This window comes from Ochlerotatus camptorhynchus, unplaced genomic scaffold (genome assembly GCF_037179485.1).
Source record: "Ochlerotatus camptorhynchus isolate MF236.1 unplaced genomic scaffold, CSIRO-AGI_Acam_v1.1 ptg000213l, whole genome shotgun sequence".
Taxonomy (NCBI): Eukaryota; Metazoa; Arthropoda; class Insecta; order Diptera; family Culicidae; genus Ochlerotatus; species Ochlerotatus camptorhynchus.
The window spans coordinates 5,900,695-5,927,959 of NW_027040703.1; the positions used below are offsets into that span (position 1 = coordinate 5,900,695).

Below are 27,265 nucleotides of genomic sequence, written 5' to 3' on the forward strand. Positions count from 1 at the left end.
GCATTACGAAAATGCGTGCATTGACTTTTTACTCAGTAGTTAAATCTTCATCAGCCCAGCATAAACGCACAGAATCATTGTTAGTGTGTGAAAAACAATAATCCAACAAACAATTTGTGCTCATTAAAAGCTGAATAAGCAATCTTTTAGCTGAAGAACCATATTTTTGACTGAATAAGCTCTTATTCTACTTCCAATGTTTGTTGGGTAACATTTACTACGTCAGCATTTTCTTATGAAATATTTGGGTTATCCTGTATACAGGGCTGGTAGCGATCACTGCTGCCAGAAATAGTGATTTTAGTGACCATGTTGAATAAATAAGTGACCAAATAGTGACTAATAGTTGTAAAAATAGTGACTAAAAAGTGACCTAAGAGAAGTTGCATCAAATAAATGTTTGATGTTTTAGACTTATTCAATTACTATCTCATAAACACTTATGAACCATATGAACCTTTAAGCCGAAAGATTCAATAGAAAGTTTATAACCATACCGACGTGTAGTTTATTAGTTTATTAATTACTAACTTCAAAAATCTGGAAAACCGGGAATACTTAGGAAAATTTTTGTTTCCTCAAAATACCTGGAAGTCTCAAAGAATTTAAAAATATCTTACTAAGGATAATTTAAAGCAAATAATAAATTTTAAAATACAACCATTTAATTTTTCTCGTTATTTTCATTCACACTTTGTACTTTAAAGATTCACAGTGGATTAATCTTCAGTAAGAAATACATTAAAAAAAATCGGTTTCTGAAGACCACTGTCCTTCTGTGAAATTTCCGAAGTTTTTTCTAAATTTATGGAACTTTTGTGCTTTCGCAATTTTCATGGAATTAGAACGAAATAATTAATATAGTTCTGAAGTTCTCAAGATTTTTCTGAAGTTCATAAAACTTCCCTTAAATTATCGACACTAATTTAAAACTTCTTCGATAGTCTAGACTTTCCTGGTGCCTAAACGATTACTGCATTTCTTTAAAGTTCTCTAGACTGCCCTGAATTTATAAGTATTTTTTAAGAACCCGCAACTTTACTAAAATTAATTAATTTGCCTTGAAGTTTCGAAAATGTTCTTTAAGTATTAAAACCATTAATAACGCTCACTTTTCCCTGAACTTTTCTATGCTTACCTGAAGTTCTCTAAATTTGTTTAATAATCCAGCAAATTTTCTGAGATATATTCATGATTTCCTGACGCTTCTGACGTTTTAGGATCAATCATAGAATTTTTGGAATACAGGTCGGACTCGATTATCCGGAGACTCGATTATCCGGGGTTCGATTATCCGGAATTTTAGACTCGATTATCCGGAGTATTTTTATTTTGCGTTTTTTTTTTTTAGTTTTTATGCAGACATTTGAAATAATTAAGTATTACAATATACAATATCATTATTTTACCAATATTGGATGTAGCTTAGAGGAGGGGGCTGAAAGAGGGGTTGTTTTGTATATTGAAACTCGGTTATCTGCAGTGTATATAAAAATTAATTAATTCAAATGAATATATTTATTTTATATTCATTCATAATTTGAATACAGTGGTGACCCGATTTTGTCAGCCTGTAGAATTCAATTAGTATCGTTTGAGGTGAACTGTTTTCTACACTCGTTGATGGTATTTTATTGATTGCAGGACTCAATAGTGACATTCTTCGAGAATTATATTCGGAAAATGGACTCTGAACACCACAGGGTGACCCTCTGGAAGATCCGGAACAACCGTAAAAATGGTCAATTCATAAAATTGGTCTTAGAGCTTCGCGGTTTTTTTTTATTATTGGGTGTCAAGCTGGAGCTGCGTGACAGCTAAGTTTTCAAGACTTGACCCATTTGAATAAATTTTGCTTCTATCTTTGACAATGCAGCAAAAGGACTAGCCTATGTTGGCAGCTTCGACACTGGATTCCATGTGTATTGTTTCAAGATAGTTATAGAAAAAATGCTGTGACGTGTGCGCGTAGATACATCCGCGTAGTAAACCGATTGAATAAGTAAATCCGTTTTGAACGAAATATCTAAATTATGTAAGTTACGAAAACCGCGCGAATTCCGAAAGCCGTGCGAGACAACCAAAGTGAGAAAAAAGGCTTATTATCATTTAAAGAGTGCCACCAATATAAATATGATAGCCTATGTTGGCAAGTTGATTAATTTTGGTTTCCTCCCTAAATAAAAAATAAATAAAATAAGAGTGATTTGCAGCAAAACCCGCCAGTATCACACCCAACGTCAGTGCCTATACGTAAGCGTATTACAACGCGGCTCCTAATTAAAGGAGTAATAAGTGTGATACTATCACTGCTAGACTAGATCTTTGGTTCTCTCATGCAGTGGTTTATCAGAGAGGGGATGCTTAGTAATTCCCATTGCCTGCCCATGGCGCCATTCTATTGCGACATGAGCCAGCAACGCCGGCCATAAACCTACCATCTCCAACACTCCACTATAAAGCATGAAATTAAGCCCGCCCCCCAAAAGCAAGGTGCAAAAACTAGCCAAGAGGAGGGTCTTAGAGCTTCGTGGTTTTTTCAATACAATAATCATGGTTAAATAAACTAGTAACACTTGTCAGGCAACTTATTGTTTATTTAAGAATAAAACAAATTTCTTCGTCCAGTAACAAAGCATGAAAAAAAAATCAAACGTTTACGTTCAGTAAATCAATTTATTTCAGGAAAAACAAAAACAACTTCTTGAGTAGTGATATGCATGAAAGTAACAAAGCAAGAGATATAAAAATCAAACAATTACATTCCGTGAATCAATTATTTTCTCTAGAACATTTCTACGTACTTCTCGCAGCAGGAACTGTGTTTCCAATGGAAGTCCGTTTTCCTCTGTCCAAGCAATTACTTGATCGATTCCCGATAAAGGTGTTTCATTTGAAACACAATTTTCAGATTCGTCATCCACATCAATCTGGTGTGGTTCCAAAACTGATGAAGCATTTGCTCCCTCAACAGTTGAAAACGTATTTTCGCCATCGTAGAACGATGTGTTCGGGTGCAAAACGATGTTCACAATATCATCGTCGTTCAGGACGTCAAACTCCACGTCCTTTTCGTGTACGGTATTGTCCTGGTCCATCAATTTCTGCTGAATCGAAAGTAAGCGTTCTCGTACAACCGCCAACGGGATGCCATCTTCATCATCGAATTCTGGTGCTATGTACAGAATTTTCCATGACTTGGCAATGGAATCAGCCGGTACCTCGTCCCAAGCCTCGGCTACCCAAAACATAGCATCCTTGATGTTGATTCTCTTGACCATCGAATTCTCCTTGGCGTCCAAGAAGCTCACGCATAAGCTTTTGCCTGTAGTTGGACTTGACCATCTGGATGACGTTTTGGTCCATTGGCTGCAACAAGGCTGTTGTGTTTGGTGGTAGGAAGATCGTAGAGATGGCTCCATCTGCAGTTCTAAGCTCATCGGCGCTGCAATGTGCGGAACAGTTGTCCAACACTAAGATGGCCATTACCGGCAGTTTAGCACCTTCCAAAAATGTCGATACCTTAGGAACAAACTCCTTCAAAAACCAATCCTTAAATAACTGCCGGGTCATCCAGGCATTTTTTGACGAGGCATAGTATACGGGCAGCTCATGGGCGTTCTTCAATGCTCTTGGTCGTTTTGACTTTCCAATCATCATAAGCGGAAGTTTGAACGAACCATCGGCATTTGCGCAAGGCATAAACGTCACACGCTCCTTGTTACCCTTTCTTCCTGGAGCTGATGATTCGTCCGTTGTGACATATGTTGACGAAGGAGTACATTTGAAATTAAGCCCGTTCTCGTTTCTCTCCCGTTATTTTCAGAAACCTGATGTTGTGTCGTTTTATGAAATTCACGATGTATCCACGGCTCCCTTTGAACTTCTCATCGTTGTACAACTTTCCGTACAGTTTCACTGCCTGAACCGTCAACATATCCTGGCTAACAGGGATATGGCATTCACGTTTCTTAAGAAACCAAATGAACAGAGCTTCGTCGAGTAGAGGATATTTAGCCCTTTTGAAGGTTTTCCGTTTGTCTACAGATTATGAATTTATATGAGAACATGTGCATCGTATAAATTTCAAAAGGCTTACTCATCCGAAGTTGACGCTGTGCGATCTGTTCCATGATTTTCAGCTTGTTTTTCTTTGGGTCGTATGCAGTCGATTCAGCGATGTTATACTTCCGCCTTATTTCGATCATAGGTTGCCCTCTGTCGAGATCTTGCAAAATTTTTACTTTTGTAGCAAACGTCAGGACAATTCTGCTCCTCTTTCCTTTCATTGCAACTTTCACCATTTTTTAGAATTTGAATTGTCCGAAAGCAACAGCCGGAAACACCACTACATAACACAAAGAACAAATTGCACAAAATGAAATAACCTACACTTATGTCGTTTTCGTTTTTGCGGTGTAGCTACACCGGTGCTACACCGCCGAACACCGAAAAATTTTAGGGTGTAGCTATCGGTTGCACCTTTGTTTACAAATAAAGGATGATGAACTGTCAGTGACTCGTGCTTATTGCTGCTTACACTACACCGGTGTAGTGTAGTAAAAACGAAAACGACATTACACTCCTACGATTGTCAAAATAAGTGTCGGTGTGAAGGCCGTTACACAATAGCGCGTGGCGCGTCACGTCGCCTCGGGGGAATTCATCCATCAAATGACAGATGTAACGCATAAAGCGTTACTTTTTCTACTTTATCGACTTGAAAAAGGTAAACAAAAAAATGTAGTGTGTTGGTTTTCCTCGTAACGTTTTAAAACAATTCAATATGATTAAGGGACCATAACAAAATGTTTCTGGAGCATACTAGTAACTGTAACATTAGAAAGTAATGTTTTTTGATGTTCATTACATTCCATAACAATAGCAGAACCTTTTTGTACAAGGTTAACATAGCTGGTAAAATGTAGGTAAAGGTTGAACTGTACCAGAAATAGTTATTTTCTATGCGGATAATTGGCTAATTTATTTTTTGCTTCCCTTGAAATAATTTCTGGCTACGCCAAATAAAATAACAAAAAAACATTACGTTCTTTAATTGCAGATTTGATTTTTTTTTGTGATTCGATTATCCGGAGAATTTGATTATCCGGAGTGAAAAAAAAATCGATACTCCGGATAATCGTGTCCGACCCTATTATTCCACGGAACTCCTTGTAAGTCGCTGCAAATTTGCTTATGTTAATATGATTATTCTGAAGCTATCTGATCGTCCTCGAAGTACTCGGAAGTTCGCTGAATATCATTAAACAATCTGAAAATATCTAAATTTAGTTCTCTGAAATTTCTTGAAGATATCGCTGCTTGCTAAAAGTTCTCACTTTTTTTTTATTAATGGAACTTCGTTGATGTTCTAATCAACTTAGCTAAATTTTCGCATTTTTTTAAGTTCTTGAAATCTCCAACACCCTTAAAATACTCGAACATTTTCCGGACGTTCATACAATTTTCAGGAATTCTCTCGGAGCTTTGCAGAAGTTTTCGGAAATTCACTGAGTTTCTCAAAACTTCTTTAAGGTTTCTAATATTTCCTTGAAATTATTTGAACTGCCCTTTGATTCTCTGACCTGTCTTGACGTTCTCGAAGCTTCCATAAAGCTCTTAGTTCTATTGAAGATCTCGGTTCTGCTCGGAAATAAATAGAACTCCCGTAAACACCTTTAAATTTCCCTGAAATTCTCTGGACTTCTGTGAAATTTCTGAAATATTTCTGAAGTTTTCATACATTCTCTGAAGGTCTCTGTACTTCCCCGAAATTCGCGGAAAATTTTAAGAGTTCTTGATTTATTTTTCAGCACATCATGGAACTATCTTGTATATATCTAAATTTACTATTATAGGTTTTTAATCTATCTAGCTTCTCTGAGGTGCTTAGAACTTCTTAAAAATTTGCACAATACCCCTAAATTTCTCAAGTCCGCTTGACACATGTGAAGCTCTCAGTAATTCTAGGAACTTCATAAAAGTTCCTGAAAAGTCTCGGATGCTAACATAACCGCTTTGAGGTTCTTACAGCTTCCAGTGAGGATCCCATATTTTCAGTGTGTTAACTTCCCTTATGTTTCTGCAGTTTGTTTATAGAGCTTCACTGAAATTCTCAGCATTTCCTTTCATTTCTCAGAACTTCTCCAAAGTTCCTACAATTGTTGTAAAGTTGATGGAACTGTATTGAAGATCTCTAGTCTTTCATAAAGTTAATTACGAACTTGAAATAAATAATTTATTTCTTTACCTAATTCTGGCACTTTGAATATTTTCAATATCTTGAACGTGTACATGGAATACGAAACTTCAAGACATTGAATATTTTTAGATCTTGGACTTACTTTCTTGGAAAACTCAGGTAATTTTATCCAGAAATATGAGTATACATCCTGTATATAGAGAAAGACGATTAAACGTTACAACGCAAAGAATAATCAATTTTGAAATAAATTCACGCTAAAAAAATTGAAAATAGTGACTTATTACAAGAAAAAGTGACTTGAGTGACTTGGCCTTAAAAAAGCGACTTTTTAGTGACTGACTTGAAAAAAAGTGCTACCAGCCCTGCTCCATCAACGGTGTTGCTCAAATTTCCACCGGAATTTTCTGTTCACAGTCCACTACTCACTTTTATAGGTGAAATTTAACTACAGTCATGCTTGGCATATACAGTTTTGGTCACGAACTACTCATTTGATAATAACTTTGCACACAGTTGACTGAACATAGTTCTTTTTGAAGCAGTAGATATAATAGAGTGTAAGCTTGTTATAGATATGTAAAAAAAAGGAGATTTTAATGCTAGTAGTAAGCTGTATTTGTTTTTTTCGTTGTAAAAATGAGGTGAGAAATGCTCACTACACATCTCGGAATTTAAGTGTTAAATTGATTAGTGTTGATTCAAATGTTAAGCTTTACCTAATCTTCACATATCTATAGTAAACTATGAGCCTAATCTATCAATTACTTTAAAGAAAAATAAATTTCAACATCTTAGTGAAAAGTTCAGGCACAACATTTGATAACGGCACAAAAGCATTTGTAAACAAACTTTTTAAGGCCCTTTACACGCGAACCAAAGTAAGCCCACGCAAACCAACAACATCATCGGATAGGGGCAACTATCACCTTTCCGAAAGTGGTATTGGTTTGCGTAAGCGTACTTTTGTTCGCGTGTAAAGGGCATTACAAAGTTTGTTTACAAATGCTTTTGTGCCGTTTTCAAATGTTATGCCTGAGTTATTACCAAATGAGCAGTTGGTGTGTACAACTGTGCATGCCAAGCATGACTACAGTTACAGTTGAACAGGGTTTGCATCTTGATTTGACAGCTTGAAATAATTTACAGGAGTCCGGTAAACAAGTTTGGAACTTGCAATATGTTCGGTATTTTTTTTTCCTAATTCGTTTGCATCATTTTACAGACTGTTCTGTAATTGATTTTACGAGTTCGTCAATTTAATAAACAAATTACCGTACATGTATTCACATTTTACTAAATTCGGTAAACGTACTTTTGTTTACCGAAAAATCTGTAATATTCACCGTTTACCGATTATTTCGATAATTAAAGCTTCCTACGATGACACTCGAGCTTCAATTCAACCACTAAAAAGCTGAATCTCAATTCAGCGAAATTCAGCACAGTGAAGCTTTCGTACGATACACACCGTTACAGAGCGAGTTATTCTCTCATACCATCAAGAAACCGGTTTCGTCCATTCATTTGTATTGCCACTGTCTGCGCCATGCCTGCTCGCTAAGAATAGCATCAGTGTACGCGCATGCGCATATGTTGCCGTAACGTTCGTCGTTCCATATCCCCCTGATTCGTTATTTTCATCTCGTCCGTAGCAACAACCGATTTAATTAAAAACACTCCCTAGGCAACGGACTAACACAACAGGTTCCATAGTGTAGCGGTTATCACGTCTGCTTTACACGCAGAAGGTCTCCAGTTCGATCCTGGATGGAACCAAATCTTTTTTGCTCTCGATCGAAAACGATAACAATTGAGGGGAAGGAAAGGGGTGTAAGTGACTTTGATCGATTCTCTCCATCGACTTCCTCTTTTGATAGCCACAGTTTTAAAAAAAGATTTTGCGCTATTTCTACCACATAGTTTGATAAAGGAGGTTCTCATCTAGCATCTAGAATGGCACACGAATCAAGGAATGTGTTTGCAGCCGAATTATTAACGAAAGAGAAAGTCAATGAAGATAATCGATCAAAGTCACTTACACCCCTTTCCTTCTAACCCCCTCAATTTAGATTTACGAAACACTTTTATAAGACTATGTTCACCTAAGAGCACTCGAGATGAAATTTATGATCTACTGTATCTCCCTACATGGGTATGTTCGTCATGTTTAGTACGAACAGAAGAACAACACAACAATTGAGTAGTTTTTGTGGCACGTTTGCACGCGATATCAACGGGTGACAATTGGACAACAGCGATTATTATCAGCTTGGAAATCTCATGTTTCAGATAAATGCTACCGTGATAAGCGCAACACGACGACGATTAGAGGAGATTTTCCTGACCTTTTGATGGGATTGACGGATGGAAAAACTCGAATAGGTCAACCTTCACGCGTCATAAACTTTATTATATGGAAATTTTCTTCGCGGGCAGTTTTTCTTTACGACGTTCTATTTTCCTTAGTAAGAATGAACCCGGCAACAAGTTTGTATTATTTATGGGGTTCAAGATAGCGACAAAAAGCGTGTACTATCCAGAAGCGAAATGTATCTTGTGTGGTAACACGTGCGCCGGAGCGTATGATTGATGTGTGATTTATTGCTGTCCAGTTGAGGTGTTTTCTGTTGATCATATGGCTAAGAAATTCTAAACGTTGTAGGGCAGCGATAATAATCAAGAAATGCAATGCCTTGGATATATGACACCGGCCATGTTACCATATTGCATAATGACGCATCCTGTTTTAGATACATCAGCACCCATAAAGGCATTCGAAAATTATCTGGCATTTCTACAATACATTGTATTCACGATTCAACCATATTTGGGTCGATTTACTACAGCCCCATGCTTCATGGACAGCGGTTTTCTTCACTGACGGTGGCTCAAAATTATCGAGAGCTGTGATTCACTGAAAATATTTTTTCGTTAATTCTCTTACGCTCGATTTGTAAAAATGGGTTTCGTACCTAAAACGCAGTTTATAGAAATTCTACGAAACACTCGTATTGCCTGTCATCTGGCAAAATGCTAATATTACGCCTTATTCGTATATTACGCGAACTAAATTTCGTACGGACCAGCAAACTGCTGCCACGATGCTCCTCTGACCGTTATTATCGAAAATTGAGTTCCAACAATAGTAACTATACCATTCGATTCGTTAGATCATTCTGCATCTCTGGAACAAATTTAAAAAAAATATATCGCAGGGCGCATTTTCGAGTTAACCCGTAAAGTACCAGGACGAACATTTTTTTTCAACAAACTCGTTTTCAGCTATGCCTCATCCGATTTTCATAAACTTTGGTTTTTATTCAAGGAGAATAGTTGAACTAACTTTTGTCGTAGGTACCGCCCCCTTAGGACCCTCCTCGTTCTTCGGAGACCAGACTTTTTTAACCAGTTTGTCCAGATGTTTAAAATTTTCACGCGAATCGGTTGTCTGGTTCATCAAATGATATCAGATAGATGAAATATGATTAGTAAAGGGTGATACGGTCAAAATTTGGTCAATATCAACTTGACGTATTTCTTTCAATTTTGCATATAAAAAACCTGTACACCCCTCATTTTGAAGGTGTGTGTGTGTAGAATGTTGCTCCTATTTTGATTTTGGAATTCACTCTTCAGTTGTCAAAATGCCGTCCAAACAAGAAGAGCAGCGTATCAAAATTTTGCTCGCGCATCGCGAAAATCCGAGCTACTCGCACGCAAAGTTGGCAAAATCGCTAAAAGTTGCCAAATCAACCGTTACAAATGTAATTAAAGTGTTTGGGGAACGTTTGTCGACAGCCAGGAAGTCTGGATCGAGGGGAAATCGAAAACCGGAAGCCGCTGAGACGACAAAGAGAGTTGCCGGTAGTTTCAAGCGAAACCCTAACCTCTCTCTCCGAGATGCCGCAAATAAGCTGGGTGTATCGTCTACAACCGTGCATCGAGCCAAAAAACGAGCCGGACTATCGACTTACAAGAAGGTAGTGACTCCAAATCGCGATGATAAACAAAATACGACGGCCAAAGCGCGATCCCGGAGGCTGTACACGACGATGCTGACGAAGTTTGACTGCGTGGTAATGGACGACGAAACCTACGTCAAAGCCGACTACAAGCAGCTTCCGGGACAGGAGTTTTATACGGCAAAAGGAAGGGGAAAGGTAGCAGATGTTTTCAAGCACATGAAACTGTCAAAGTTCGCAAAGAAATATCTGGTTTGGCAAGCTATCTGTACCTGTGGCTTGAAAAGCAGCATTTTCATAGCTTCCGGGACTGTCAACCAAGAAATTTACGTGAAAGAGTGTTTGAATAAACGTCTGCTGCCTTTCCTGAAGAAACACGGTTGTTCCGTACTGTTTTGGCCGGATTTGGCATCTTGCCATTACGGTAAAAAGGCCATGGAGTGGTACGCCGCCAACAACGTGCAGGTGGTTCCCAAGGACAAGAACCCTCCCAACACGCCAGAGCTCCGCCCAATTGAGAAATACTGGGCTATTGTCAAGCGGAACCTAAAGAAGACCAAAAAAACTGCTAAGGGCGAGCAGCAGTTCAAGGCAAACTGGCTTTCTGCGGCGAAGAAGGTGGACAGGTGGCTGTACAAAATCTGATGGCAGGGGTCAAGCGTAAGGCCCGGCAATTCGGATTTGGAAAAGCGGAAGCCTAACTGAATATTTTTCCTGAATTTTAGACTAATTGAACTTGAAAAAGAAATTTAATTTGATTTTTTAAATAAACGATTTCACCGATTTACACGCGTTTTCCCTTGACCAAATTTTGACCGTATCACCCTTTAAGACTGAATTTAGATATTTCCATAACGTATGGCTACGATATTATCGGTACCCGGAGTCCCGGAAATCGATTCTGTAGGACGTAGGACGTATCTTGTGACATGTCAAATCATGATTATGTGACAAGCAATGCATTATAATGGTATTGGTATAGGAAAACATAACGAAAGGGGGGAGGGGGTTAGTTTTCTCTCAATTCTGCGTGACATAATAAATGGATCGTCCCTAATGCAAATAATCTGAGGACAGTAGCCACCATCCAGGATCTGATCTTGGTGCTCCGGAAGTCATTTATATTCAAAAGAGTATGACCATCCGCGATCTGATTCAGGTTCTCCGGAAATAATTCCAGTGCAATTAACGTGGCTAAAATATTTTATAATTTAAATTACCATAGCAATCCCATGTGAATATTACAATGCCAATCATTCAGGAAATTGTGAACACATTCCTTCATACGGGATCTGATCCAGGTTCTCCAGAAGTAATTTTGAACTAATGGTCCTGGCTGAAATATTCCAAGGAGTGCAACATAACAAGCCCAAGTGAATATTACAATTCCAACGTTTCAGCTGGTTACTGGGAGCAGTAAGCAACTATCCAGTCGCGTCTTTCATAGTTTTCTTTGGATTCATCATTGCTCCAATCAGACGTCATGATATATCGCAGAGGAGGTGGATATCGTCGGTTGTTGCGGCATTCTCTCCTTCTTCGGTCAGGGAATGCACCCACACTCGCTTGTCCCGTCTGCAATTGCGGTTTACTTCCTTCTCTAGAACCGACTACCGTTGTCAGGCTTCGTTCTTGGCTCCTCTGGTTCTCACCCGCTCTATCGCGGTTTTTGCTTCTTTTGGGGTATAAAACCGGATTCCACGGATTTCCCGGAATCGATGCCAATGTGTCCATATGTCATCAGATACACTACAACCTGATTTCAGTGATCATAGCTTGTCATTTTGGCATAATATGATATCTTAACCTCAATGAAATTATATTCCAACAAACCGTTCGCCGGAATTCACAGATCCGCGTTCCGGAACCGATGCCAAACTGGCCAAAATCATCTGAAATCATCTTCATTCACTTGATTCTACCTATTTGACATGATTTGACATGCCACAAGATACGTTTGCCTGAGATATTACTATATCCTACAGAATCGATTTCCAGGACTTCAGGTACCGATAATATCGTAGCCATAGGTTATGGAAATATCTAAATTCAGTCTTACTAATCATATTTCATCTATCTGATATCATTTGATGCACCAGACAACCTATTCGAGTGAACATTTTAAACATCTGGTCAAACTGGTTTAAAAAGTACAAACAAACACAGATATATTTGCATCTCCGAAAAACGAGGAGGGTCCTAAGGGGGCGGTACGTACGACAAAAGTTAGTTCAACTATTCCCTTGAATAAAAACCAAAGTTTATGAAAATCGGATGAGGCATTGCTGAGAACGAGTGTGTTGAAAAAAATTCGATCGTCCTGGTACTTTACGGGTTAAGCCCTCTTAAAGACTTAACTGAATTAATCTCACTAAAAACAGTGACTTGCCCTCACATATGTTTATTTTGCAAGTACCATGACATGAAATGTCGATTGTAGAGTGTTTTATATATTAATGTTTTGGTTATAATTTGTAACGGTTGCTAATTTTTGGAAATCTAAAGGGCTTTGTATGTTAACTTAAGGCTTTTAAATTAACAATGTTAAGAACTGAATATAGTTAATGAGTCTCAAAGTGTTATAAAATGAATGACCACTATTGTAGTCAACGACAGCACCCAAATCTTGTCCAGTTGCAGTACAAAACTCCTTCGCGTGAAGCTTGGTTATATGGTATTCGGACGATTTTGGTAGCATTCAACGAATATATTAACATCTTCTTCAAATCCGGTCAAATTGGAAGCATGTCTTGTACGCATTTTGAAAATGTTGCAGGATCTATAGAAAGTAACAGTCATTAGTTTTATACATGCTGATCGAAAAACAAATGTATACTTACGAGACTGTGACATGCTCGTCCTGTAAAACTGTATGTTCGCTGTTGATGTCGTACAGACGCCTTTTCGACCCATAAATCTGCCTAGTTTGGGATTTGTTTCTCCACTGCATTTTTTTCTATTAAAAATTCACTACTACCAGCAGATCAAATAAAATAAAAGAAAAATATAAGAAATAGAGTTTCAGTCCGCATCGTGCTCTCTTGCCGTGGGGGTCTATTTGCTTTTTGCTGAAGGTATTTAATTGCTACAACAAATTTAAACAGCGCTTTTTAACGCTCAACCTGTAAAATTTCTACCTTGTTCAACCTCTTATTCCTCCTCGATCCTTGTTTGGACCCTACCCGAGGTAATCCTTCTTGGATATCGATTTGGAAAATTCCTCTTCGATCCTTCAGATTCTTATAGTGATCTGCTTGAAAGTCGATTTGAATAAAAAAAATACTGTCTCCAAGGCGCCTAAGCGTAAAAGAAAATGACAATCTCTTGATCCCCTTTTGATGAAATTAATTTGAGCAATCAATTTGATTTGCTCACGGATGATGAGAATGATCCATTATCCATGAAAAATTCTAGTAAACTTTCCCGGTTTAATGCCAAGTAGGAAAAGATCCCTCCTATTGTGATAACCACTTCCGATTTCCATGCTCTTCGCACGGAACTTTTGAACTTCGTGAAATTTAAGTTTTCACTGCAAATTGGACGTCGGGGTGAATGCCGTGTATTGACTGAAACCTTGCACGGATTTAAATGTCTTTTCAAGTATCTTACTGAGAAGCAGCAATTTTTTTTACTTACGAATCCCTGGATCAGATCAAAGATGAACTGGCAAAATTACTTGGAGTTGTGCCACTCCAAGTAATCAAAATGAAAATGATATCCCGTCATGGCGATTCGCACAACGGGATTTGTAATGAGTTTTATTTAGTTCACTTCAAGCCTAGTGAACTAAACAACCTTAAGACCTTGGAAAAAGCTAGCCTTATGCTCCATGTCCGAGTGAAGTGGGAACACTTCAAGAAGACTGGAGGAAATTTCCAAAACCTCACCCAGTACCGCAAGTGCCAGGGATGGGGTCACGGAACTAAAAATAGCTACATGCCAGCTAAATGCATGAATTGTGGTGATTACTCTCACGCGAAGGACGACTCTCCTGTGAAGGAACATCCTTAAAAAAAATAATTGTTCGCGCAAAGCGATCCTACAATCTCGTTCTCGGTCGTTTCCGACCAGGTACAAATTCATCTGCTGTTAACAACGGTCAGCGAGGAACAAATTCTACATTCATATCCGTAGGTACACATATCACCCCTGCTTCAAATTTGTCATCTATACCTACTAAAAAAAATCAAAATACTAACCAACGTAATTGTAACGCAAATTTTGAAAATTTTGACTGCTCCTAAAATGGTATTTTTACAGAAATCATTAATTGACATGATTACTGATGCTTAAAACTAACTCCATGTTTGATGCTAAAGGGTGTCCACGATGAAATTCCCCCACACAAAATTTATTCGCAAAATTCGAGTTTTCATCCGATTGCCATCAAATTTTCAGGGATTGAGAAATAACTATTAAACTTCATTTTACCATTTTACTCGTATTTTATTTACAGTCCATACGCAAATGCCCGCACCTTGGCCTTAACCCCGGCCATAAGATTCTGCACAACCTGTGAATCAACCGTTTTTTTGCATGTAAACCCATACTTTCTTCAGTTCCTCGACTGTTTTCACTACCTTAGGTCGTTTAAGAAGGTGCTGCTTCATAATCGCCCAGTACTTCTCGATGGGGCGGAGCTCCGGAGTGTTGGGAGGGTTGAACATTTTCGGCACGAAATTGACCTTATTGTCCGCATACCACTTCAGCACGTCCTTGGAGTAGTGGCATGAGGCCAAATCCGGCCAGAAGATTGTTGGGACGTTGTGGGCCTTCAGGAGAGGAAGCAGCCGCTTCTGGAGGCACTCTTTTATGTACACCTGTCCGTTCATCGTGTCCTGGGTCACGAAAGGTGCACTCCGCTTCCCGCACGTGCAGATGGCTTGCCAAACCAGGAATTTCTTCGCAAATTTTGACATCTTCTGAGTGCGGACATGCTCCGGAACGCTGAACTTATCCTTGGCCGTGAAAAACAGGTTGCCGGGGATCTGTTTGAAGTCGGCCTTCACATATGTTTCGTCGTCCATGATGCAGCATTCAACTTTCGTCAGCATGTTGAGGTACAACTTCCTGGCACGGGTTTTGGCGGACTTGTTCTGCTTCTCGTCGCGATTAGCGGCCTTTTGTACCTTGAACGTTCGAAGCCCAGCCTTAGTTTTGGCCTTCTGGACAAAACTTCGGCTTAGGTGCAGCTTCTTAGCCACATCCCTAACGGAGGCGTTCGGATTTCGGTTGAAGGCCCCAACTACGCGGTTGTGATTTTTGGTGTTGTACGGAATACTTTTTCCTTCACTTCTGGGCTTCCGATCGGTGGTCAACCGTTCCTCGAACCGCTTAATCACTCGCGACACCGTGGAATTCGCGATTCCCAACGTTTTAGCGATGGAACGATGCGAGAGATCCTTGTTCTCGTGATGAATGCGCAAGATTTTATCACGCACGAGCTGTTCTTTCGACTCCATTTCCGCGAGTTGATCACAGGACTTTAAAACTTGCAGGATGTAAATAATGCACTATGAACTAAATCCACCCAAATTTTCATTAAATTCTACCCAACGGTTAAAAAGTTAGAGCAATTTCATAGTGTAGCAATTTCATCGTGGACACCCTTTATTCAAACTGGAGTAAAATTTGCGAACAATATTGTCATGATTTTGAAATTCAGGAATGGATTTTAAATCATTAAATATTTTAAATTGGAATGCTCGATAATGAAGACGAGCTATTTAACTTTTTGAGAGTTCATAACGTGCATATTGCCGTTACAACTGAAACGTTCCTTAAACCTGACCATAAGGTTAAGAAGGACGCAAATTACTTGATTTATAGAAATGATCGTCTTGATGGACCCTGTGGTGGCGTTGCCATCATTGTTCATAGACAAATCAAACATAAAATTCTTTCTTCATTTGAAACCAAAGTTTTTGAAACTTTGGGAGTTTCTGTTGAAACAAAATTTGGACAACTTACGTTTATAGCTGCCTGTTTGCCATTCCAATGCGTAGGCCAGCAAAAGAATTTTCTCACGGGTGACCTTCAGAAACTTACCCGTCATAGGTCTAAATTCTTCATTATTGGTGATTTTAATGCAAAATACTGCTCATGGAATAATGCTCAAAGCAATTCCAATGGTAATATTCTGTTTGATGATTGTTCTGCAGGTTATTACACTTATCAATATCCAAACAGCCCAACATGCTTTTCTTCAGCAAGAAATCCCTCAACTATTGATTTGGTCTTAACTGATTCATGTCAACTTTGTAGCCAATTGGTTACCCATGCTGACTCCGGTTTTGATCACCTTCCAATAACTTTTGAAATATCCCAAGAAATAATGTCTAATCCCAACAGCTCTACTTTCAATTACCATAGAGCAGATTGGGAGCAATATCAAACTTTTATGGAATATGGCTTCGATCCAAACATTCCTTTGCAAACCAAAGATCAAATTAATTATGCTCTTGAATCTCTGACTACTTCTATAGTTGCAGCAATAGCTGCCTCAGTACCAAAATGCGAGGTTAAATTCGATTCAATAATGATAGACGAAGATCTTCAGCTCTAGATCCGTCTCCAAAATGTCCGCGGAGACAATATCAAAGAACACGCGATCCTGCAATGAAAGTTATCTGGCGAGATTTGCAAAAACAAATTAAAAGGCGATTCTCTGCCCTGATGAACAAAACTTTTAAAAATAATGTTTCTAAATTAGACCCATGTTCCAAACCCTTTTGGAAACTCACAAAAATTTTGAAAAAAAAACCTCAAAAGCCTATTCCAGCGCTTAAAGAAGGTGGTAAAATTTTGATCACAAATTCGGAAAAAGCTCAGAAACTTGCTAAGCAATTCGATAGTTCCCATAATTTCAGATTGGGTTTTACTAGTCCTATAGAGAATCAGGTTGCTCGGGATTATCTGAATATTTTCTCTCGGGAAAATATTTTTGATGATTCCTGGGGGACTGATTTGGACGAATTAAGATCTATAACTAAAACATTTCAAAATATGAAAGCTGCAGAATTTTCTATATGCTCATCAAAAAACTCCCAGAGAGTACCTTGTCATTCTTGGTAAAAATATTTAACAGATGTTTCCATTTGGCATACTTTCCTGATAAATGGAAAAATGCTAAAGTTGTTCCAATTTTGAAGCCGGATAAAAATCCAGCTGAAGCTTCTAGCTACCGTCCAATAAGTTTGCTTTCTTCAATAAGTAAACTTTTTGAAAAGATAGTTTTTAATAGAATGGCGCTTCACATCAATACGAACTCAATTTTTGCAGATGAGCAGTTTGGATTTCACCATGGGCATTCAACTACTCATCAACCCTTAAGAGTTACCAATTTAATTCGTTCAAACAAATCTGAAGGTTCTTCAACTGAAGTTGCTCTTCTAGACATAGAAAAAGCATTCGACAGTGTTTGGCATGAAGGTTTGATTGCTTAATTGAAAAAGTTCAATTTTCCACTCTATATTATGAAATTAGTTCAAAATTATTTAACTGACAGAAATCTGCAGGTAAATTATCAAAATTCCAAATCTGAACGACTACCTGTTAGAGCAGGAGTTCCTCAGTGTAGCATTCTTGGGCCTATATTGTATAACATTTTCACTTCGGACCTCCCTGATTTGCCACAGGGCACAGTGGTTCCCGCTAGAACAAAAGTTGGCCAAAACCTCAAAATTGTTGCAAATAGGAAAATCTTTCTATGTTCGTAAAATTAGGGTGGTCCATAAAATTGGTGAATTAAAAATACAAACTTTTTTTTTATTTGAGATGGACCAAATCAGTGTTCTAAACAGTTGTGGAACAATCAATTCAGCAATCAATCAATTTAAAGCATTTAATTTAACTTAAAAAAAAGTAATATTTTTCAGCAAAAACTAGCCATAAATTTTCAAATAAAGAGATAACAACTTAGCAAAAATATGCGTCATGAAAAGTTCTTAAAGTTTTTTTTTTTTAATAATGCGTTTATTTTTCCAGGCTCATTTGCTGTAGCTTTGCGGAGTCGATATTCATTGTTTAGGTAACAAAATTACTTAAAACAACCGTTAGTAAAGCGGGGGCCGATTACTCGCGGCTATCTCGAGGTTAGAAGTAACAAATTGTAACAAATGGATGGCAGGTTAGGGATTGAGAACACAAGGAGTGAAAAATTTAACAAGAAATTAACGTATAAAAATATATTTAAAGAATACCGATTATCTAGGGGCCACCCTAACCTGCTTGTTTAGAAAAATCATAACTCATTAGCCATAAGAGATAGATATATGGTGCGTGTGTGTATGTGTTTGCGTGTTGGTTTGCTTTGAAAAAGGCATTATGCAGCTTGCTACGTATATACCGCAGATTATAAAACCATGAAACGGATATTTTCCAAAGAACACTTTACTTGTTATTCCCAATTTCAAGATCTTTCGCAAAAAATCGCAAAACACATTAAAGCCTATCTGAAAGCTAACATTTCTAGCTATCTTTTAATTACTAAAGAATAGTGGGCGGATGTGTCCGTCATATGTTTTGCTTAGTCTAAGTGTCAAAAAAGGTATATTTTTGCTTATTTTGTAAGAGAAACTGTCACAGTGCAAACACTCTTCCATTTGACGTGAAATAAACCGAGGAACATTTCTTCTGAAGCAACCAAGTTGATAAACACATTATTTTTTGCTATATTTGAGCAAAACAGTAACAAGAAACATTTCGATTTTTTTTCAAAAAAATGTGATATCGCTACACTATAACAACCATAAAAAAATATGTTATCGACAGAACTGTACAAATCATTCAATCTTAATGTGTATAAATGATCAAAAAATATTGAAATAAAAAAATAACAACGATATTTTTTGAGGTTTTGGCCAGCCAGGAACCACTGTGCAGGGTTGCCACAAATCTTTGTTCGCTGATGACACAGGAATTTCCGCTAAAGGAAGAAATCTTCGCGTTATTTGCAGCAGACTGCAGAAAAGTTTAGATATTTTCTCTTCTTATTTACAAAAATGGAAGATTTCTCCCAAAGCTTCCAAAACTCAATATTTCCACATAATCCTAGAGCTTCCTTTTTAAAACCTAGTAGTAGTCACATAGTCACTATGAACGGAGTTTCAATTTCCTGGTCAAACCAAGTGAAATATCTTGGATTTATACTTGACCAAACATTAACTTTTAATGATCACATTGAGGACATTCAAGCCAAATGTAACAAATATATAAAATGTTTGTATCCTCTTATAAACAGGAAATCCAAACTTTGCCTGACGAATAAACTTCTAATGGTTTAGAATAACGAAAAACAAATCCGTTTGTTCCCATCTGGTGCGATTAAATCGGTTTCGTAATATCGTTTCATCGCCTACACGACCCCAGCAGATGCCCAGATACTCCTTCTGCAGATGGATAAAAACTGCCAAGCCGAGCCCCACTCGGACCCCCTTCGGCCAGGCGCATTTAATTTAATAATTGATATGAACTAATTAAAAACCATCAATAAAACAAACAGCATTAATTTTCTCACACTCCACCGAACGCGCAAAGATAACACCGAACCGTACACAATGGTGTATTCTGTGTTCTATCCAACCAGCTGAGCGCAAACGCTGGATTAGTGCGCTAGCAGCGGGGGCGAAAGGGATCCATAAAGCGATCGTTTTTCATTGCCATATTGGGAGCACTTTTTTCCAATGAAACCAAACAGAACAGTGCGCAGCCCAGCCGTCAGTCAGCCAGCTAACCATCACCAGCAGCAGCAGCAGCAGCAGCAAGGGTGTTGAGTTACTAAAAGTTTTGAAATCACCAGTCACAGGCGTATGTATTTATTGTATGATTGACTGATGACGGGTCTAATTCAATTAAGAAAACTGTTACGCGGAGATCGTGATGCGATTAAGATTTTCTTGTGTTTTTGTTTGTTCATGTGTAGAACCGGACGAGTTTGTGCTTAATAGCTTTATATAGTCCCCTAGTGCGTCGCTGGTACAGGCACGAGATGTGGAATCATTTGCTTAGCTTTGAAGGGGAGTTCGAGTAAACAATTACAACAATTGAGTTATACAAAAAATAAAAAGCAATCAAATTGAAGACAAAAGGGGAAAAATCAATCAATGGAGAGCGGGTCCAAAAAAGATTTGGTTCCATCCAGGATCGAACTGGAGACCTTCTGCGTGTAAAGCAGACGTGATAACCGCTACACTATGGAACCCGTTGAGCAGCAGGCTGCCAACAGTGGCATCGCAGCGTTGGGTGGATTGAGTGAGTTATATTGCGATCACGTTTTCAATGAATGAAAAAAATAAAAGCGTTTTCACCGGACAACAGGTAAGTAATCAGTTCGTTGTCTTAAAATCGTAACAATGAGTAATATCTTAGTTTTTTAAATTGCCGTTCCAATCAAAAGCCATCAAATTCCATATCAAAACTGATGAAGATTTAATTTATATTCAAGTATTTTTAGCTCGTATGGCTACAATCCATTGTATCTACACTGAACGGAGAATTCCATTCCGCCAACCACTATGCAAGGTCTATTCTGGCGCCAACAACCTCGTCCAGGTTCTTTACATAATTCACATTCGCTTGTTGTTCTTCGACATCCATGCTAGATACCCAGCCCATTGTAGCCTGACGTTTTTTTATATAACATATACAATATCCATTACGTTGATCTCAACTGTCCATGATCATAAATTAATTATTGTTCATAAAATAAGTCTAACCGAATCATATATTTTTTTTCTTTTAACAACTTCATGTTACTACGAAGTCGGACAACACATAGTTTCATTGGCTAACTAGAGAATCCGACGTTTGAACCACCAATATTGTACAAAGAAACAATCTGCAGCCCCTTCAAGTACAATTTGGTCCCTCAAAGGCTCTTGATTTCCCCATTCGAGCACGGGAATCGAATCAAATTCCTCCCATAAAAGGTCAATGTCATCCCCGGTTGCTTCCAAGAAAAATCAAAACGTAAACGAAAATGTCTGCCCATAAATGGCGCCAAAAGTGATGATAACCGTCGATTGCGTCGTCACCGCATGCGTGACCATTATCAATAGAAGGCAGAATGTAAGGAAGGTTGTCATTGGGAACACATTTGATTCGCCTTAAAAGCGACATTGCCAAAGACTAGAACCCCCGGATCGATGACGAAACGTTGGAAAAACCCGCGTAACCCATTTAACAGACCGTCAAATGGACGTATGCAATCATACTCCCTCTGGCCCTGGAGACTGCGCTGCCTGATCTACCACTCAAAATTGAATTGTATCAATTGAGCTAAATTTACGAACTGATGCCTGACGCGCGGACCAATCAAATCAATTAGACGAGGGTCCCGCTTATGCGATGTGTGTATGCAATCCAAGGGAGCCTGAACAAGCAGAAAGAGCATATTTTAATCACAGTAGAAGTGGAGGAGAACTTGCTCCGCCTGAATGTGTCTCAGAGAAAACGGGAATAAATCTCACGTTTTGTGGGTATTCATTCTGGAGGGATGAATTCGAATGATGGGTCAAATGTCAAATAAACAAAGTGTACTGACTGGTGTTCAAACTTGTGCGTGGAATAATTACTTAATTTCTAAACCGTACTTGAACACGTTCGTCTACGGTTAGTCCGCAGACCCATAAGGATTCATGGTGGTCTCTGGATTTGAGAATTTAAAATCCCGGTTTGACAGTTTGATATCAAATAACTAAAATGATAGAAAGGAGAAATAAGTGAAATCTCGAACTTAAAACTACAAGGGACAGCCCTATGGGGTTGTACGCAATGGTGACGTAGTACTACGTGGTCTTATATAATAAATCTCATTTGCAGGAGCTTGCGTTTTGTGTAGGAATAGGAACTTGTGTGGGGTTCTCTCTGTTTATCCTCTTTAGTAGACGCGCTTGACAAAGATGGCCCACAGCGACTCACGAAGAGCTGCTGATTCCGGCTTCTTCCTCCTTCTATGGTTGCTCATGTGGGCTGCAACTCGCTACTTGCAGGCTGCCTTTCGTAGTGTACTGGAAAACTCCACCACTCACCACGCGGTGATTGAATAAACACCGTATGGTGAGACAGGATTGAATTCAACTTTGAAATCTGTGATAATTTTAATTATCATAGCAACAGTTGCATATTCGTTCAATTTTCAAAAGTGACATTCTGAAAAATGATAACATCTTAATTTTAACAGATGCGTAGGAATATTTCTGATCGATTGGTGATAATATTTTTGAAATTGGCCCAGGGGCAGCTGAGTTATTAACGTTCAAAATCTTTCATTATTATGTTACATGTTCCATTTTCGGTTTTCACAAAGTGTATATAGAAATCAAAAACGTAGTCCTACGTCAAAAAATGTTAAACATAATAGGTTCTCAAGATTCTAGAACATAGGCATATCTTTTAGGTTACTTATTAAAAATTAAAAGTTGAGGGTTGTGTCCTGAGCACAACCTAATTATTGACGTAGGACTACGATTCAGGGATGGAAAATCATTTAAATTCATTTCGTACATTCATTTACATTCATTTTCCTCTACCTTTTTTCATCAACAGAATTCCGTAAAATAGTGTTTGAAGCTTCTGTAGGCTTTGATATTAGCTACATCTTTTGTCGACAACTCAAATCTCTTATGCATGATAAATCAGAGCGATAAGAACCCACCATAGTTTTTCAGTGAATGTAAATTGCATTCACTGAAAAACAATAACATGTTCTGCCAGCTCTTTTTCGTCATGCATAAGAGCAATATTGATATACCTAACAACGAAGACTGAAGATTGAAAGTTAAGATCCAACTACAGACCCAGGTACTCAAGAAACGGTTCTCCGGAAGATCCGAATAGCCCAGCGATTTTTTTTAAATCACTTGTTGTGATGCTACATAAATGAATTTGAATCTGGAACCAACATGCGCACACTGGTGGTCACGAAACTGTCCTCTGGGAGATCCGGAACACCCATAAAAGTGGTCAATTCGTAAAAATGATCGAAATATCGATCTTCGTATGCTCATCTTATAAAAGTTGCGCATCAAAAGACATAAAGGCATTTTCGGATGCCCATCTGGATTACTAAATTACATATTTTAGCTTGTGAATTTATCAAAAAATGTTGAAACCTTTAAAAAGTTCTGGTTGATAGAAATGTGGGGGACTTAAAAGATCTTTAAGTAAGGCAATTTAATAGATTCCAGGAAAATTTACTTCAGCGAAGATCAAGAGCTTCAGGGCAGTTCCATCAAATTCAGGAAAATTTAAGCTTAAAGACCTATGAGTAAGTTACGTGAACTTTGGGTAAGTTCTGAAAATGTTAGGGCAGTTCCATGAATGTCAGGAAAACTGTGAGTACTTGAGGGACGTTTCTAAAACTTTAGTTTCGTTTCGAGAACTTTATGGCAGTTCCATTTGTTTCAGTAAAATAAAGGAAACCATCAAGAAGTTCCAAAAATTTAAGGATAGTAAAAAAAACTTTAGGGAATGAACTCAAAAACATTGAGAAAGCTACACAGAAGTTTAAAAAAAATCTTCAGGGCAGTTCCATCAATTTCCGAACAATTCCAGGAACATCATTAGGAGAACACAATGAAATTTCCGTAAACTTCAGGAAACAATAGAGATCTTCTGGAGAGTCAGGAAGTTTTATAGGCAAACTGTGGGAGCAAAGGGCAAGTTCCGAAAACTTCTTAAAATTTTGGTGAGCTTCAGGCAAACTTCAGGATTTTCAAAGTGGTTCCAAAAACTTCAGGAAACTGCAGGAACTTTTAAATTTGAGAAATTCAGGGATATCCATAGAACTTTAGAGATGTCAAAATAATTTCATAGATGTGGAGATAACATGAGGAAAACTGACATTTTAGAGAACTTCCAAGTACCTCAAAGAAGTTAGACTAGAGAGCTTTAGAGAATTTCAGAGATAATAACGGCACTTCCAATAGCTTCATAACTTCGTGAAATTCAAGAAATTCCAGACTTTCAGGGAAGTTTGAAGATTTGTATGGGTAAGGTCTGATAAATTCCGGTCAATTCCATAAACATAAAAACAAAACTTCGAGAATTTTTTGGCAGTTCTATTTAGTTCAGGGTAATACCAAGAACTTCAAAAGAATTGAGAGTACTTCAGGAATGCTTCGAGAGCAGAAGGACTGATCAGAGAAACTAAGAACAGTTCAACTAATTTCAAGGAAATTGGAGAATGTTAAAGAAGTTCCAAGAAACTCAGGGAATTTCCAAAACTTCATGTGAGATCATTTTAAGGGAGTTCCATGGTTTTCAATGCAGTTTAAAGAACTGCAAAAAATACAAGAACTTCAGCAACGATCAGATTATGTTAAAAAAAAATTGCGAGATATTTTGAAATGTTCAGAAATCTTCAAGAACGTCTAGAGACCTTCAAAGAAGTATATCAATTTTTTTGTAGTTTCATTATATTTTGGGAAGTTCTCCGAACTTCGTGGATGATTGAAGATCTTCATATCAGTTTCATTTATTTAAGCAAACATTGCAGGATATTTCAAGGAATTCAAAGGAATTATGGGATATTTCAAGAATTTCATGAATTTTGCTATGCTTCAGAAACAATGTGAGGTCTTCAGGTAATTTAATAAATATGATTAAAATTTCCGGAACAATAGAAAAATTAATGAACTTCAGGCAAAATTCAAAACCTCACGGAAGTTCAAATAAAACTAGGATTTTTACGCGAATTGTCTATTTTTGTGGATGTTCAAAATCTTCCAGAGAACCACAAGCCCTACATCATAATTCATACATGTAGCTTCAAAATAAGTGAATCGTGATGCTCTTGAATCTTTTTTTATGAATTGATCACTTTTACGCATGGTCCGAACCTCCCGAAAGACCGGGTTGTGGCCAGCAGAGTTCGCATGCTGGTCCCAGATCCAAATTCATTAATGTAGCATCAAAATAACTCATTTAAAAAAAATACGGAGCCCTAGGATCTTTTCTATGAATTAGCCCCCTTTACGGATGTTCCGGATCTTTCAAAGGACCGATCAATGGCCACCAGAGTGCACATACTGGTTTCAAATCCAAGTTCACTCATGCAGCATAACAACAAGTTGATTAAAAAATCTAGATCCTTTTTTTTTAATTTTCCACATTTATGGATGTTCCGGGTCTTCAAGAGGAATGCTTTGCTATCCTTTGGGTCCACATTTTTGTCCCAGATACAAATTAATTTGTATATCACAATGTTCAAATGAAAATCAAAACAAACATTTCATAGATAGCAACGTTTGGGCCGGTTGCTATGGCGCTGCTATATTTGTCAACCCGCTGTTCACCGAGAGGCAGATTGTTATTTCCCGCACTTGAATAGCAACCCCCAGTGCGGTTAATGCGTTATGGTGGAGGTTGCTAAAATAGCTTTAGCAACGCATTGGTGCGGGTGCTCTAAGAGATTCAGATTTTAGTTATTAACAAAAGTTGTAGTTAATATCAAAAGCTACAAATGCTTCATACACCCTAACATTCTTTCACAGATTTCTGTAAAATTTTACCGAAATGAAAAAAAAACACAGATATTTGTGAAAAAGTACAGGAAATCTGTGAAACTGTTTACCAAACGTTCAGCTGTTGAGATTTCGGTAAAATTTTATCTTATCTAAGTGTGTACATCATTTTACGGTATTCTGTTGATGAAAAAAGTTAGAGGCAAATGAATGTAAATGAATGCACGAAATGAATGTAAATGATTTTCCATCCCTGCTACGAGTTACTGGTTTTGTTATTAAATTCAAGGATTATTACAAACTCATTAAATTATAAATTTAATTCTAAAATCAACAAACATTTAATATTCAAATTTATGAAAATAGCAACCTAATTTGAAGATTCAATTTAAAAAATTCAAAATTGTGTACCTATCCCATTTAAAATTAGGATCCAAACATGTACAATCAACTTTCGGTAACTGAATAATAGTTATTTTACAGTAAGTAAACGAAGCAGCATTTCGCTAATTAGAATGCATTTCATTTAAAAAAAAAGGTTTAACACACTTCATAGTGTGACTGACACCATTTTACATTTTGATGGTGCCGAATTATGACGGATAAACTGAATCTCATTTGAGTTGGTCTTTTACCTGTTCAAATTTAATTGTTTCATAGTTACAAATTTTAAGCTCACAACAGAACTGATCTATCCCCGTTAACACAAGGCATATAGCTATATTTAAATTTGCAAACATTATGTTACAATTTTGATAGCACTTTGTCCTTCTTTCTTTTGTTGATGTATGCCATTAATGTTTCATATGTATACTGCCAACCAATACGTTACAGGCCAATACTTTACATTTGTGTAGTCTCCATTTCATAAGGGGCTGTCCATAAACTACGTAGACAGTTTAGGGGGGCGAAGGTTGAGAATTATCCACGGCTCAAACAAATTTTAAAAATTGTGTATGGACAATTGTCTACGCATGGGGAGGGGGGGGGGTCAAGAATCCAAAAAAAAAACTGTCTACGTAGTTTATGAACAGGCCCTAAGTAATGACGACAATCTCAAAACGGCAAATGAAATGAAAGTTGTAGGCAAACGCAAAGTTCCAGTTGGCCCGTGATAACTATGAAGCATAAAAAGAGATAATCAAAATTTCGTATTGAAGAATCATTATTTCAAAGACACACTTACATCCCTGGCGACAGAATTCTGAACTAACCTAATCAGACCTAAAATTTTGCTTCTCAATGCATTTTTTTTAATTTGTTTATTTTTCCAGGATCATTTGCTGTAGCTTTGCGGAGCCAATATTCATTGTTTAGATCACAAAATTACTTAAAACTAACGTTACTGAAGCGGGGGCCGATTACTCGCGGCTATCTCGAGGTTAGGGGTAGCAAATTGTAACAACTGGATGGCAGGGTAGGGATTGAGAACACAAGGTTTGGAGAGCAGTGTGCTCTTGATCTCGAACTAAGCGACATATTTATGAAAAAGCAAATATGGGGGTACACCGATGAGCAGCTAACAACTTGGGAAAACACAAGATGTCACTAACTACTAAATCCTCAGATCTATCCGTTTTTAAAACACATAAATTAAATTCAAATAGTCGAAATGAAAGTTGTAGACAAACGAA

The 27,265-nt window shown here is 37.7% G+C and overlaps 1 protein-coding gene and 2 non-coding genes across 4 annotated transcripts in view; 1 reads left to right on the forward strand and 2 right to left on the reverse strand.

The window, feature by feature from the left end:
• The window catches only part of LOC135703426 (coiled-coil domain-containing protein 102A), a 204,103-nt gene that overhangs the window by 84,761 nt on the left and 92,077 nt on the right, over window positions 1-27,265 (reverse strand). The window lies entirely within an intron of this gene.
• On the forward strand, window positions 7,909-7,981 carry TRNAV-UAC (transfer RNA valine (anticodon UAC)). The gene has a single exon. It is a non-coding gene; the product is annotated as a tRNA-Val (tRNA).
• Window positions 20,296-20,368, reverse strand: TRNAV-UAC (transfer RNA valine (anticodon UAC)). The gene has a single exon. It is a non-coding gene; the product is annotated as a tRNA-Val (tRNA).